The sequence below is a fragment of the Tamandua tetradactyla genome, chromosome 2 (assembly GCF_023851605.1).
Source record: "Tamandua tetradactyla isolate mTamTet1 chromosome 2, mTamTet1.pri, whole genome shotgun sequence".
NCBI lineage: Eukaryota > Metazoa > Chordata > Mammalia > Pilosa > Myrmecophagidae > Tamandua > Tamandua tetradactyla.
The window spans coordinates 74,336,090-74,346,944 of NC_135328.1; the positions used below are offsets into that span (position 1 = coordinate 74,336,090).

The following is a 10,855-nucleotide window of genomic DNA, read 5'->3' on the forward strand; positions in this document are numbered from 1 at the left end:
TCTTCTCTGCAGAAATGGAAAGATAATCATCAAATCTTACATGGAAGGGTCTGGGACCCTAAATGGCCAAAAACATCTTGAAAAAGAACAAAATGGGAGGACTCACACTTCTTGACTTTAAAAGTTATTTCAAAGCTACAGTTATCAAAACAGCATAGTACCGGTACAAAAACCAACATATACAGCAATGGAATCATATCGAGAATTCAGAAATAAGCCAAAGCATCAATGGCCATTTTTTTTTGACAGGAGTGCCAAGTCCACTCAATGGGAAAAGAACAATCTCTTCAACAAATGTTTTGAAAAACTAGATATCCAAACACAAAAGGTTGGAGGTGGAGTCCTATCTCATACCATACACAAAAATTAACTAAAAATGGATCAAAGATGTAAAATAAGCATCTTTGCTTATTTATAAGCAAAACTATAAAACTAAAAGAAAACATAAGGAAACCAGTTCAGGACATTTTGTTATGCAATGTTTTCTTTTAGACTTTACACCAAAAGAATGAACAATAAAAGAAAAAACAGATAAATGGGACATCATCAAAATTTAAAATTTTTTTGTGCAAAGGAATACATCATGGAAATAAGAAGACAACTTACAGAATGGAAAAATATATAGAGAAACCACATATCCAAAAATGGTTTAACATCCAGAATCTATACAGAAATTCTACAACTTAGCAACAAAGACAAACAATCCAGTTAAAAAATGAACAAAGATTTGCAAAGGCATTTCTCCAAAGAAGAGCAACAAATAGCTAATAAGACGTAAAAAGATGTTTAACATCACTTGTCATTAGAGAAATGCAAATCAAAGCCAAAATAAGATATTATTTCACTCCAACTAAGATGGCTATAACCAAAATGACAGACATTAACAAGTGTCAGTGATGTGGGGAATTAAAACCCTCACACACTACTGGTGGAAATGTAAAATAACATAGCTGAAATGGAAAATAGCTTAGCAATTTCTCAAAAAGTTAAACATGAAGTTATAAATGAACCAGTATTTCCAGTCCTACTATGTATTCAAGAGAATTAAAAACATATATTCACATAAAAACTTGTACACAAGTAATGATAGTAGCATTATTCATTCTAGCCTAAAAGTGGAAACAACCCAAATGTCTATCAACTGATGAATGGTTAAAAAAAAAGTGGTATAGCCACACAGTGGAATAATACTCAGTCATAAAAATCAATGAAGTTTTGACACATTTTACAACATAGATGAATCTTTTGAAAACATATTAAGTGAAAGAAATCAGACACAAAATGTCGTGTGTTATATGATTCCATTTACATGAAATGTCTATAATAAGCAAATACATAAGTCTGAAAGTAGATTAGTGATTGTTATGGGCTGAGGGAAGAGGTGACTATTAATGGTGCAGGGTTTACTTTGGGTGGTGATGAAAACATTCTGATATTAGATAGTGGTGATGGTTGCACAACCTCATGAATACACTAAAAACAACTGAGTCGCCCACTTCAAAAGAGTGAATTTTATGATATTTGAGTTATATATCAATAAGAAAAATAAAGCAACAATCTTCATTTACACAAATAATATCTGCTTACAGGATATAAAGACAGATAAAACTCCATTTACAATAGTAACAGAGAAGATAAAATATTTAGGAATAAAGTGTGTGAAAACTCTAAAACACTCCTAAAAGAAACAATATAAAATGAAACATATGGAAAGAGATCATTTGTGTATGAATAGGATGGCTCAACATCATAAAGATGACAGTTCTAAGTTAATTTAAAAATTAAATTCAATCCACATAAAAATAGCAATAAGCTTTTTTTGTGAGACTAGACAAGTTGATTCTAAACTTCTAATGGAAAAATAAACATGCAATAGCTAAAATAACACCTAAAAAAAAGATCAGAAGCCTTCACATTTCTGTAGCATTGTGCATCCATTTTAAAGAGATTAAAAGTCCATTAAGTTCAGTTGCTAATGCAAGTTAGGCACCAGCCTTGAGGAAGGGACCAGCACTTGCATAATACTTTGTATGTAGAATTTGCTTGTAAACTTTTATGTTGTCTGTGGGATGACATCATTCCCATTCAGCACCAAGGAACTCTCTGGCCATAAACTTGGTACCCCTACTCTCCATCCCCAACCCAACTTTTTAGAGCTCCTCAACTTTGAAGTGATGGCTTGGAGAATACTTACCACCTACCCACTGAGCTTATTGCAGAGAATCCCATTGAAATATGGCTTTGACTCGTATTACTAAAAAAAAAAAGGATGGCTTGTCAGAAACATTAAACTGAGGAAACATCTGACCTTGACCGAGATTAATAGTACCTTACTGGAGACACATGAGCTCCTGTCAGAGGTGATAGATGACAGTCTAAGCTGAACTTCTCATGGGCCAAGTCCCAAAGGAAAAATGGTCTGACGTAGACTTAGACATTGGTAAGTGATTTGACTTTTGCTACAACAGCTTGTTTCTTGTTTTTTGTTTTTTTCTCCTTTATTTTGTTTCTCAGCCTGAGCTGGTGTGTTTTTCCAGGAGTCAGGTCCTGCTGTGTCTGGAAAATAATTAGCGGAAGGAAATTTTTCTGCTGACATTTCCATGGTGAACATTAACTAGAGCCTAGGAAATTAAAAATTGAATTTTGAGGTGCACCTAACACCAGGCCTTTAAAGGCAGAGAAAGTGCCTACAGAAGCATCACAGGAGAAAGAAAGAATCGAGCTACTTCTGAAAGCTTTTGCTTTGGTGCAGATGTTCTCTGTGGAGGGGAAATTTCTTTAAATTGTCTTCTAGGCTCACAACATTTGCATTCTATGGAGCCAGGTGACTGTACGTTTTAGCAAAGGTAAAACCATGAAGATTTTTCATTTTTTCCCCTTTCCGCAAATGTCACTAAGAATTTTGTTGTGGTCTATGACAGGCAACATCAACGTGAGTTTTAAAGCATTTCCTCTGGTTCTGTGAATCAATAGTTTAAGTGATAAATTGCTTTAATAGTTAGAAGTTTGTTTGTACTTTCCAAATTTTGTAGGGACACGGACAGTCTTATATGTTCTATTGATATGGGGAACTTATGATAAGTGGAATCTATGAGCAGTTTGGTGTTGGAGTCATCAAACTCGTGGCTGCTCCAATGTAGGGAAAGAAAGATCAGGCTCTCAGTGCAAGACCACTGAGGCTCTCTCTGTATAGGATTTAGCAAAATAAGAAAATTGGGAATTCGTGATGTTTAAACTTTAGTTTCTCTGAAACTTTAATTTTTCTGAGAAGGAGGATTTTCTTTTTCAAGTTTCATTTCTCTCTGTGAACATTTAGAAAGAGACCGTTGAAATTATTCAGATTTGGGGGTTTTCCTCTAGATGGTATTATAAGGGCTGTGCCATCATGCAGTGCTCAATATACAAGCCTATAACTTAGGGATGGCTACAACCACCATGCATTGTTGCTTTGGGAATTAAAGAGTGCTATTTGTAAATTTCCTAATATGGTTCTGAACCATAGAGGGAATGTCATTAACAGTAACTGTGCTGGTTTGAAAGGATATACGCCCCCTAGAAAAGCCATGTTTTAATCAAAATCCCATTTCATTAAGGTAGAATAATCCCTATTCAATACTGTATGTTTGAAACTGTAATCAGATCATCTCCCTGGATGATGTGATTTAGTCAAGAGTGGTTGTTAAACTGGATGAGGTGACATGTCTCCACCCATTTGGGTGGGTCTTGATTGGTTTATTGGAGCCCTATAAAAGAGGAAACATTTTGGAGAATGGGAGATTCAGAGAGAGCAGAGAGGAACGACATAGCCACGAGAAGCAGAGAGCCCACAAGCCAGTGACCTTCGGAAATGAAGAAGGAAAACACCTCCCGAGGAGCTTCATGAAACAGGAAGCCAGGAGAGAAAGCTAGCAGATGATGCTGTGCTCGCCATGTGCCCTTCCAGCTGAGAGAGAAACTGTGACTGTGTTCTCCATGTGCCTTCACTTGAGAGAGAAACCCTGAACTTCATCGGCCTTCTTGAACCAAGGTATCTTTCCCTGGATGCCTTAGATTGGACATTTCTGTAGACTTGTTTTAATTGGGACATTTTCTCGGCCTTAGAACTGTAAACTAGCAACTCATTAAATCCCCCTTTTAAAAGCCATTCTGTTTCTGGTATATTGCATTCCAGCAGCTAGCAAACTAGAACAGTAACCTTCACTGTCACCTCTACCTTCTTGATGTAGACAGGGATTACATGTCCTCCAGTTTCTCCAAAACAGTGTAGTCTGAAGATGCTGAAGCAATGCTTTCAAAGAACTTGTCCAATTCTTGCCTATCTGAAGTGTCCTACGTGAACCTTTCTCTGGACTTTCCAGCCAGAAGAATGAATTCCCTTCTTTGAGCTTCCATTTCATTAAGAAAACACATATTTTGACATAACTGCAACCTTAGAGAAAAGTCCAATTGTACAAAGACTCAATCTCCATATACTCTTCACCCAGATTTTCCAAATGCTAACATTTTCCATGAAGGAAGTACTCTTGCTATTCCCATTTTACCAGATGAGAAAACTGAGACATAGAGAACTTAAGTAATTTACCCAAGGACACACAGCTAGTAACTGTTGGAGTTGGCATTTGAAACCAGGCAGAGTTGTTCCAGAACAGGTCCATACTCTTAGCTACTACACCCTACCACCTCATAAATAAATAAATACAATGAATGAAAAATTCCAGTACTAGTAAATGCTATGAAGATGATGAATAAAAGTTATATGCTAGAGATTCACCATGGAAGGGGAAAAGGCCTAATTCAGCCAGATGGCCTTGGAATGCCTATCTTGGAGATATAATATGGGCAAAAAGATAACAAAAAGGAAGCCCAACAAATATCTAGAAAGAAAATGTTTCAAGCACAAGGCGTAGCTAGTTAAAAGGCCCTAAAGTGAAATAAAAACTTCACAAATTAGAAGGAAGTTCAGTGTGTTTATGGTGATTGATAGGAAATGATGTCTGAGAGATAGTAAAGCCCAGGTTGGGTCATATTTTTAGACCATGATAAGGATTGGATCTTAAGATGTATTGGAATGACATTCTCTAGCTTGTGTTTAGAAAGATCTTTCTGGATATTATACGGAAACTGAATAAGGTCAGGTGAAGAGGGGGAGACTGAGGCAGATTGCCTGGTTGCAGATATCCAGGTAAGAACTGATGGTTCTTAGAAAAGAGTTTTACCAATGAAAATCATAAAAAGTGGCCAGATTTGGGGCATATTTTGGAAGAAGAGCCAACAGAACTTTTTGAGGATTCAATGTAGTTTATACAGAAAAGAGAGGAATTATTAGTAACTCCTCAGATTTTGGCCTAAGCAACTTACTAAATGAAGATCCTCTTGCGGGAGCTCCTGAAGGTGCATATTTACAGGCGGGTATATTGATAGTTCAGCTTTGGTCATATATGTTTGATATGGCCCATGATAAAAATTTTCCTTTGTAATCCAAAATTTCAATTGATTTTATAGCTCATACGTTCCTTATTAAGCCTTAGTTTCCTGATTAACAGATTCCCTTTGTGAACCATTAACCAAACTAGTAATACTTAACAACGCCAAGCAGAACAATGAAAAACACCATAGTGACCATACAGTAAACCAATCATCACATCCACAAAGGCAAAAGCTCAAGCTGAAATATGAACCAAATCCAGTTTTCAGGAAGCCATGCCTCAACAAATGCTACCAAGGTGAATTTCTAAACAATGTTTAGAGAAAGATCCCAAGAATTCCATATAAGCTGACCCTGTTCTGACTTGCTGAGTAATGCTTACATTATAAATCACATGAAAAGAAGACTATGTTACCACAGGAACTGAGGCATCCTTAAGGACAAATATCTATTAATAACCCTGCGCAATACTCTAGATAAAATCAAGAGCTTGGCTATGGAGAGTTGTTTACTTTCAAAAGTTTCCGTGACCCTTTCCTTACCCTAGGCTGGATGAGGTGCCTTTTTCTTATGTGATCCCAAAGCAAGTGCACCCTAATGTCTAATTCACTGCCTATTTAGTGTGTACTCCCTCACTAGACTAAAAATCCACTAGGCAAGGGCAGCAGCTATATCTTATTCTCCACCATACCCTCAAGGCCTAGCATAAAGTCTGGCACAGGTTAAGTATTCAATACCCATGTACTGAATGGCCAAATGTGCTCCTGTGTCATTTTAACCCCCACTCTCCTCCCTTCCAGACACACTCACATAGGAACAAGATAAAATCGTTCAGTAGTCATATTCAGAAGCTGTTAACTTCCAGACTGAGTGTGTCTTCTCTGGGCAAGCTGAGTGTAAACTCCATAAAGTTAATAGTGGATAAGCAGTGTGCAAACTCCATGAGGGCAATAGTGAATAAGCAGTATCACAGTTCCTAAAGAACTGCTCTCTGTACCACTAATGATCAGACATTGGAAGTAATGAAACAACAGTCATTCCTTTGTATTCTCTGCGACATTTCTGTGTTGCCACATTTCTGCCTAGCTCAAAATTATACCCCTAAAGAAATGGGATTCTTTGCTACAGTTTACCCAGAACCTATCCATAGGCCAGGGTAAGCATGAAAGTAATAGAGGTACATCATGGCAGTGAGTTTGGCAGAACTTCAAAAGTTCTGAAGTTGGAAGATTGGAAATTTCAGCTAGAATGTAAAGTGAGTCAGGCACTTGGTTCTAGAGAAAGATTGTTAACAATGGAAGATTGTTGGGGACTTGTTTATTATGTTGTCTCACTTGTGGGATAGAAAGGCATGACTTTGAGGTGCCAGGTCACTTTGGGCATAAAGGGACTGATGGTGTGTACTAAAATAGATGGAAGGCAGGAGAGAGTAAGTGAAGTTTTTCCTCTACTTGCTCTTTGGCATCCTTAATTTTGAAATGTGTATTTCTTTATTCCTTGATCCTGATGCTGTGTTTGCAATTCTGTTTTCTTCAGTGAACTACACCTGCTTTCTGTTGAAAATTATTTCAAGTTCACTTTGGTAAGAGGTGGTTAATCATCTTGGATGTATTTGAAGTACTTGTGATTATATAAACCAGACTTCCAGATAACTTCAGGGTAAGGTTGCTATTGTAGTAGTCACTAAAATTAGATAATGTAGATGAAAGAGAATCATATTAATTTATCTAACAGATTTGAAAATTCAGTCTTCACTGTCCTTATATAATAGTTTGTCAAGTTGCATCTATTCCAATTCTGAAACGTTTCTCAAATCCATCTTTCTTTTCTTATGGCCTATCTCTTGGTCAACCTCACCATACTTCATGAAGCCATACAAATAGTTTGTAATTCTTTAACCCTTAATTTGTGCCTGTCCCTGTTCTAAATGCTTTGCATGCAGTATCTAATTTAATTTTCACAATAACTCAAGCAGTTATAGCTTTTATTACCTTATTACAGATGATAAAACTGGGGTTCAGGGAGGCCACATAGTTATGAAGTAGCAAAGTTGAGGTGCAGGCTCAAACCCCATGGTTTTAAATCTCTTGAGCACTACTATATCATCTACCATGTTAAATACTACAATTAATTTTCACCTTGTTTTCCTGGCTCAAAACTCTCCTCTCCCAAAAACATTCTCCACATTGCCTCTAGAAGGTTATTTAATAGCACCAATGCCATAATGTCTGTACCCTGCTTTAAAAGCTTCCTTGGACACCTATTTTTTTCCACAGTGTGAAGTCAAAATTACTTCGCTTAGAATGGTGCTACAAGTCTCTTTATCTCTATGGACTATTTCTGGAATCTTTATTTAGATGTTTCCTCATTTGAAAAGAAGCAAAATTAAATGACCATTTGGCTGTAACAACATAAGATCCTTGGTCCTTGAGCTTTCTTCTCCATTTCAGGGTCTTACAAAGTTCCTCGTGAGAACATCTTCACATTCTTTCTATCGCCCTTTCCTGCCCTTTCCCGCACAGGGACTTCATGAATGTGGGCAGGGCACGTAAACAGACTGTGCTTTCTCCCGTCGTTCCTGTCCTTGCTCCTCTAGTTCATGCCCCTCCTCATTCTCTTCCCTGACCATGCCTGAGTCCCGCAACTAGACACAATTTCAGCTCAAGCAGAGACCATTATCCTATTCATAAAGCACATCTCTCCATCAGAACTGGAAGTATAACTATAAAAAGAGAGGAAGGACTTACAAGGCAAGCATGGCAGTGGCCATCCAAGCAGTGTCCAGAGAAGAGGATTTTGGCCTCAGGATGCTCCATATTTTCACATTGGAAAAGCTACCCCTGCAGTAAGAATCACTAACGCAAAAAACTTAGTTGAAGAAACCTCAAACTATTCCAGTCAGCCCTTTCATTGTGATGTCATGCATATCAAATAATTAACTGATTAAAATGTGACTTCCCTAGAAGTGTTTTCTATTATGATGTAATTTGCTGTTCATATTGATTTGAACATGAAGGTTATATCGCTCATTGTTAATTCATATATTGGTTAATCCCCGAATGAGGGATTCACTTCGAAAAGGTTGTTTAACCCAGTTTCTGATTTTTCAGGCAATGTGAATATTCATTCCCTTGGGTAGATACTTTGGGAGTTGGCCTTTCCTGGTAATGACTTGCCCTCACTGCATTTCATTCCATTCAAACTTCATCCCTGTGAATTAGCATCTAGTGGTTTGTCCATTACTCACTTACCATCAAAGTATTTCCTTGTTAATTGTTGGTCTGAAATAATTATTATTTTTCTTTAAGTGTATGCTTTTAAAAAATTTACTGCATTAGTGATTCTATTATATACTGGGCCAAAAATGTATGCAGTGAAATACATATCCAATTTTATTATAAAATTTAATGAAAAAAATTCTACTTTATATACACCAATTCAATTTACAGAAAGCTCTTCTGAAAATAAGCATTCCATAACATGATTAATGTTTATAATACACAAAGTGAATTTATAATTGGATCTACTTTTCAATTATACTTAGAATAAGATACTGGTAGCCAAAACCTCATCTCTTCCATTGGCTGTGTTACTTCACAGCAGACTGGTTAGTAATTTTTAAACATCTCTCCCTTGGTGGTGTTTTGTAGTGCTTTGAAGTGTGCCACAAAAAATTTATAGCATCATGCTGCTTTCTACCCAGACAGCTTTCCTACCTCTCACAAAACGTGTATACACAAATCCCTTTCCCAATCTTTGAAAATTCTTTATAGAGATACTTGAGGAAAATCAACACATTTTTTTAATTTGTGGGCATACACCTCTATTCCATTCTTGCACTTTTGCTGAATCAGGCTATGATTACTGATTACAGATGCCAAAATTGTACTATTCCTAGGTGCCTCACAAAGCAGCATGGGCTAAGTGGACTTGAATGTCATCGTCTCTCCATGTTCTTTACTGGGAAAAGGTGTTCATCCAGAAATATTAACCTCAAAATGGTAGCATTAGTTCATTTTCCCTTCGGGTTAAAAACCACTTTTCTGGTTAAAAGTGATTCGGGCCACTGGCACTGTGGGATTGACAATGCCTCCCTGAATGGAAGATGGACACGAAATGTAACAAAATAAGGTGTCAGTGGCTAAGAGTTCAAATGGAGTCGAGAGGCTATTCTGCAGGCTACTCTTATGCAAGTTTCAGCTAGATATTGCTAATTGATGACTTTTGCTAACCCCCAAACGACATTATTTTTGTTAACCCTAAAGAACACCCAGATCTCCCTCTGAGATCCTACAAAAATTGTACGCACTAAGTTTACTTTTCAGAAACCTAAAACCTTCAGATGGCTCCTAGGCCAGATAAGTCCTGAAGCCACAGGTGCCAATCTCTCCAAGAGCATTAACCAGCCCCATCCCCTATCCCATATTATTGACACCGCTTTCAACATGAACAAAGTTAGAAGGGGTAAAATCCAAATATCCCTCAAGTGGAAGAAGGCTAAAAGGAGAAGGAGGAGTTATAACAGAGAAGTTAGAATTTAACAAATGAGTATGACTGCTGAATCAGAATACTGATATTTCTTTTTTGTCTCCAGTGTCTTGGAGCAAGTAGAAGGAAAAACCTGAAACTGTGGAATTGTAACCCATACCAAACTTTGAAATTTGTTTTATAACTAATTGGTAAAATGTACTTTGAAACATTGCTTTTTTGTACATATGTCATATTTCACAATAATAAAATGTTTTTTTAAAAAAGTGATTTGGGCCAGAATTTTCCCAGATACTTTCAAACATGCTGAAGGACTTCAGTTTGCATCTTCCAATAATTTTTCTTGAAGTTGGATTTCTTTTGATCCACTTTCTCCATCATACTTTGCCCCCACAAACTGCTGCCTATTTGCAATTCAAGATTTGAAAGCTAATCAGCAGTGCCTAAGAAGTACATGAGCTCCCTCTCGTGGGTCTTGAAAGTCACTTCTAAAACTTGGAGCTCCAACCAATCAAATTTCAGTTTAGCAGATTATTAATTAAGTCATCTTTGTCTCCAAAAGAAGGTGTGTTTTCTCGGCCTCTCTTTGCCCACTGAACAATTCCCACTTCAAGCTGCTATGCTTAGTTGCACCTGGGACTTCTCTTGCGTTTTTGAATCAATCCTACAAGCATTAATTATGCATAAAACTGACAGCTGTATAAAGGGTTTATTTATAAGGGCTTTGAAATAAGTAATTCAGTTATAACAATAATTACCTACATTTTGCTTTACTGAATTTGCATTTTACCAAGCGTTTCTACATGACGTCATTTAATTTGAAATGAAGAACTGTAATAATATGGTAGTATAGCTGTATCATTGTCAGCTTCAGGTTTGGAGGGGACAAACTTAACACTGCAACAAAATCTGGCATTCTTTTCATCCCGCCCAACACTTGCT

At 37.0% G+C, this 10,855-nt stretch overlaps 1 long non-coding RNA gene across 1 annotated transcript; it reads left to right on the forward strand.

Moving 5' to 3' along the window:
- The first annotated feature begins 6,769 nt into the window (after nucleotides 1–6,769).
- Nucleotides 6,770–8,372, forward strand: LOC143660762 (uncharacterized). Its single transcript, XR_013164239.1, has 3 exons — nucleotides 6,770–6,854; nucleotides 6,962–7,084; nucleotides 8,134–8,372. It is a non-coding gene; the product is annotated as an uncharacterized LOC143660762 (long non-coding RNA).
- The last annotated feature ends 2,483 nt before the right edge of the window (nucleotides 8,373–10,855 follow it).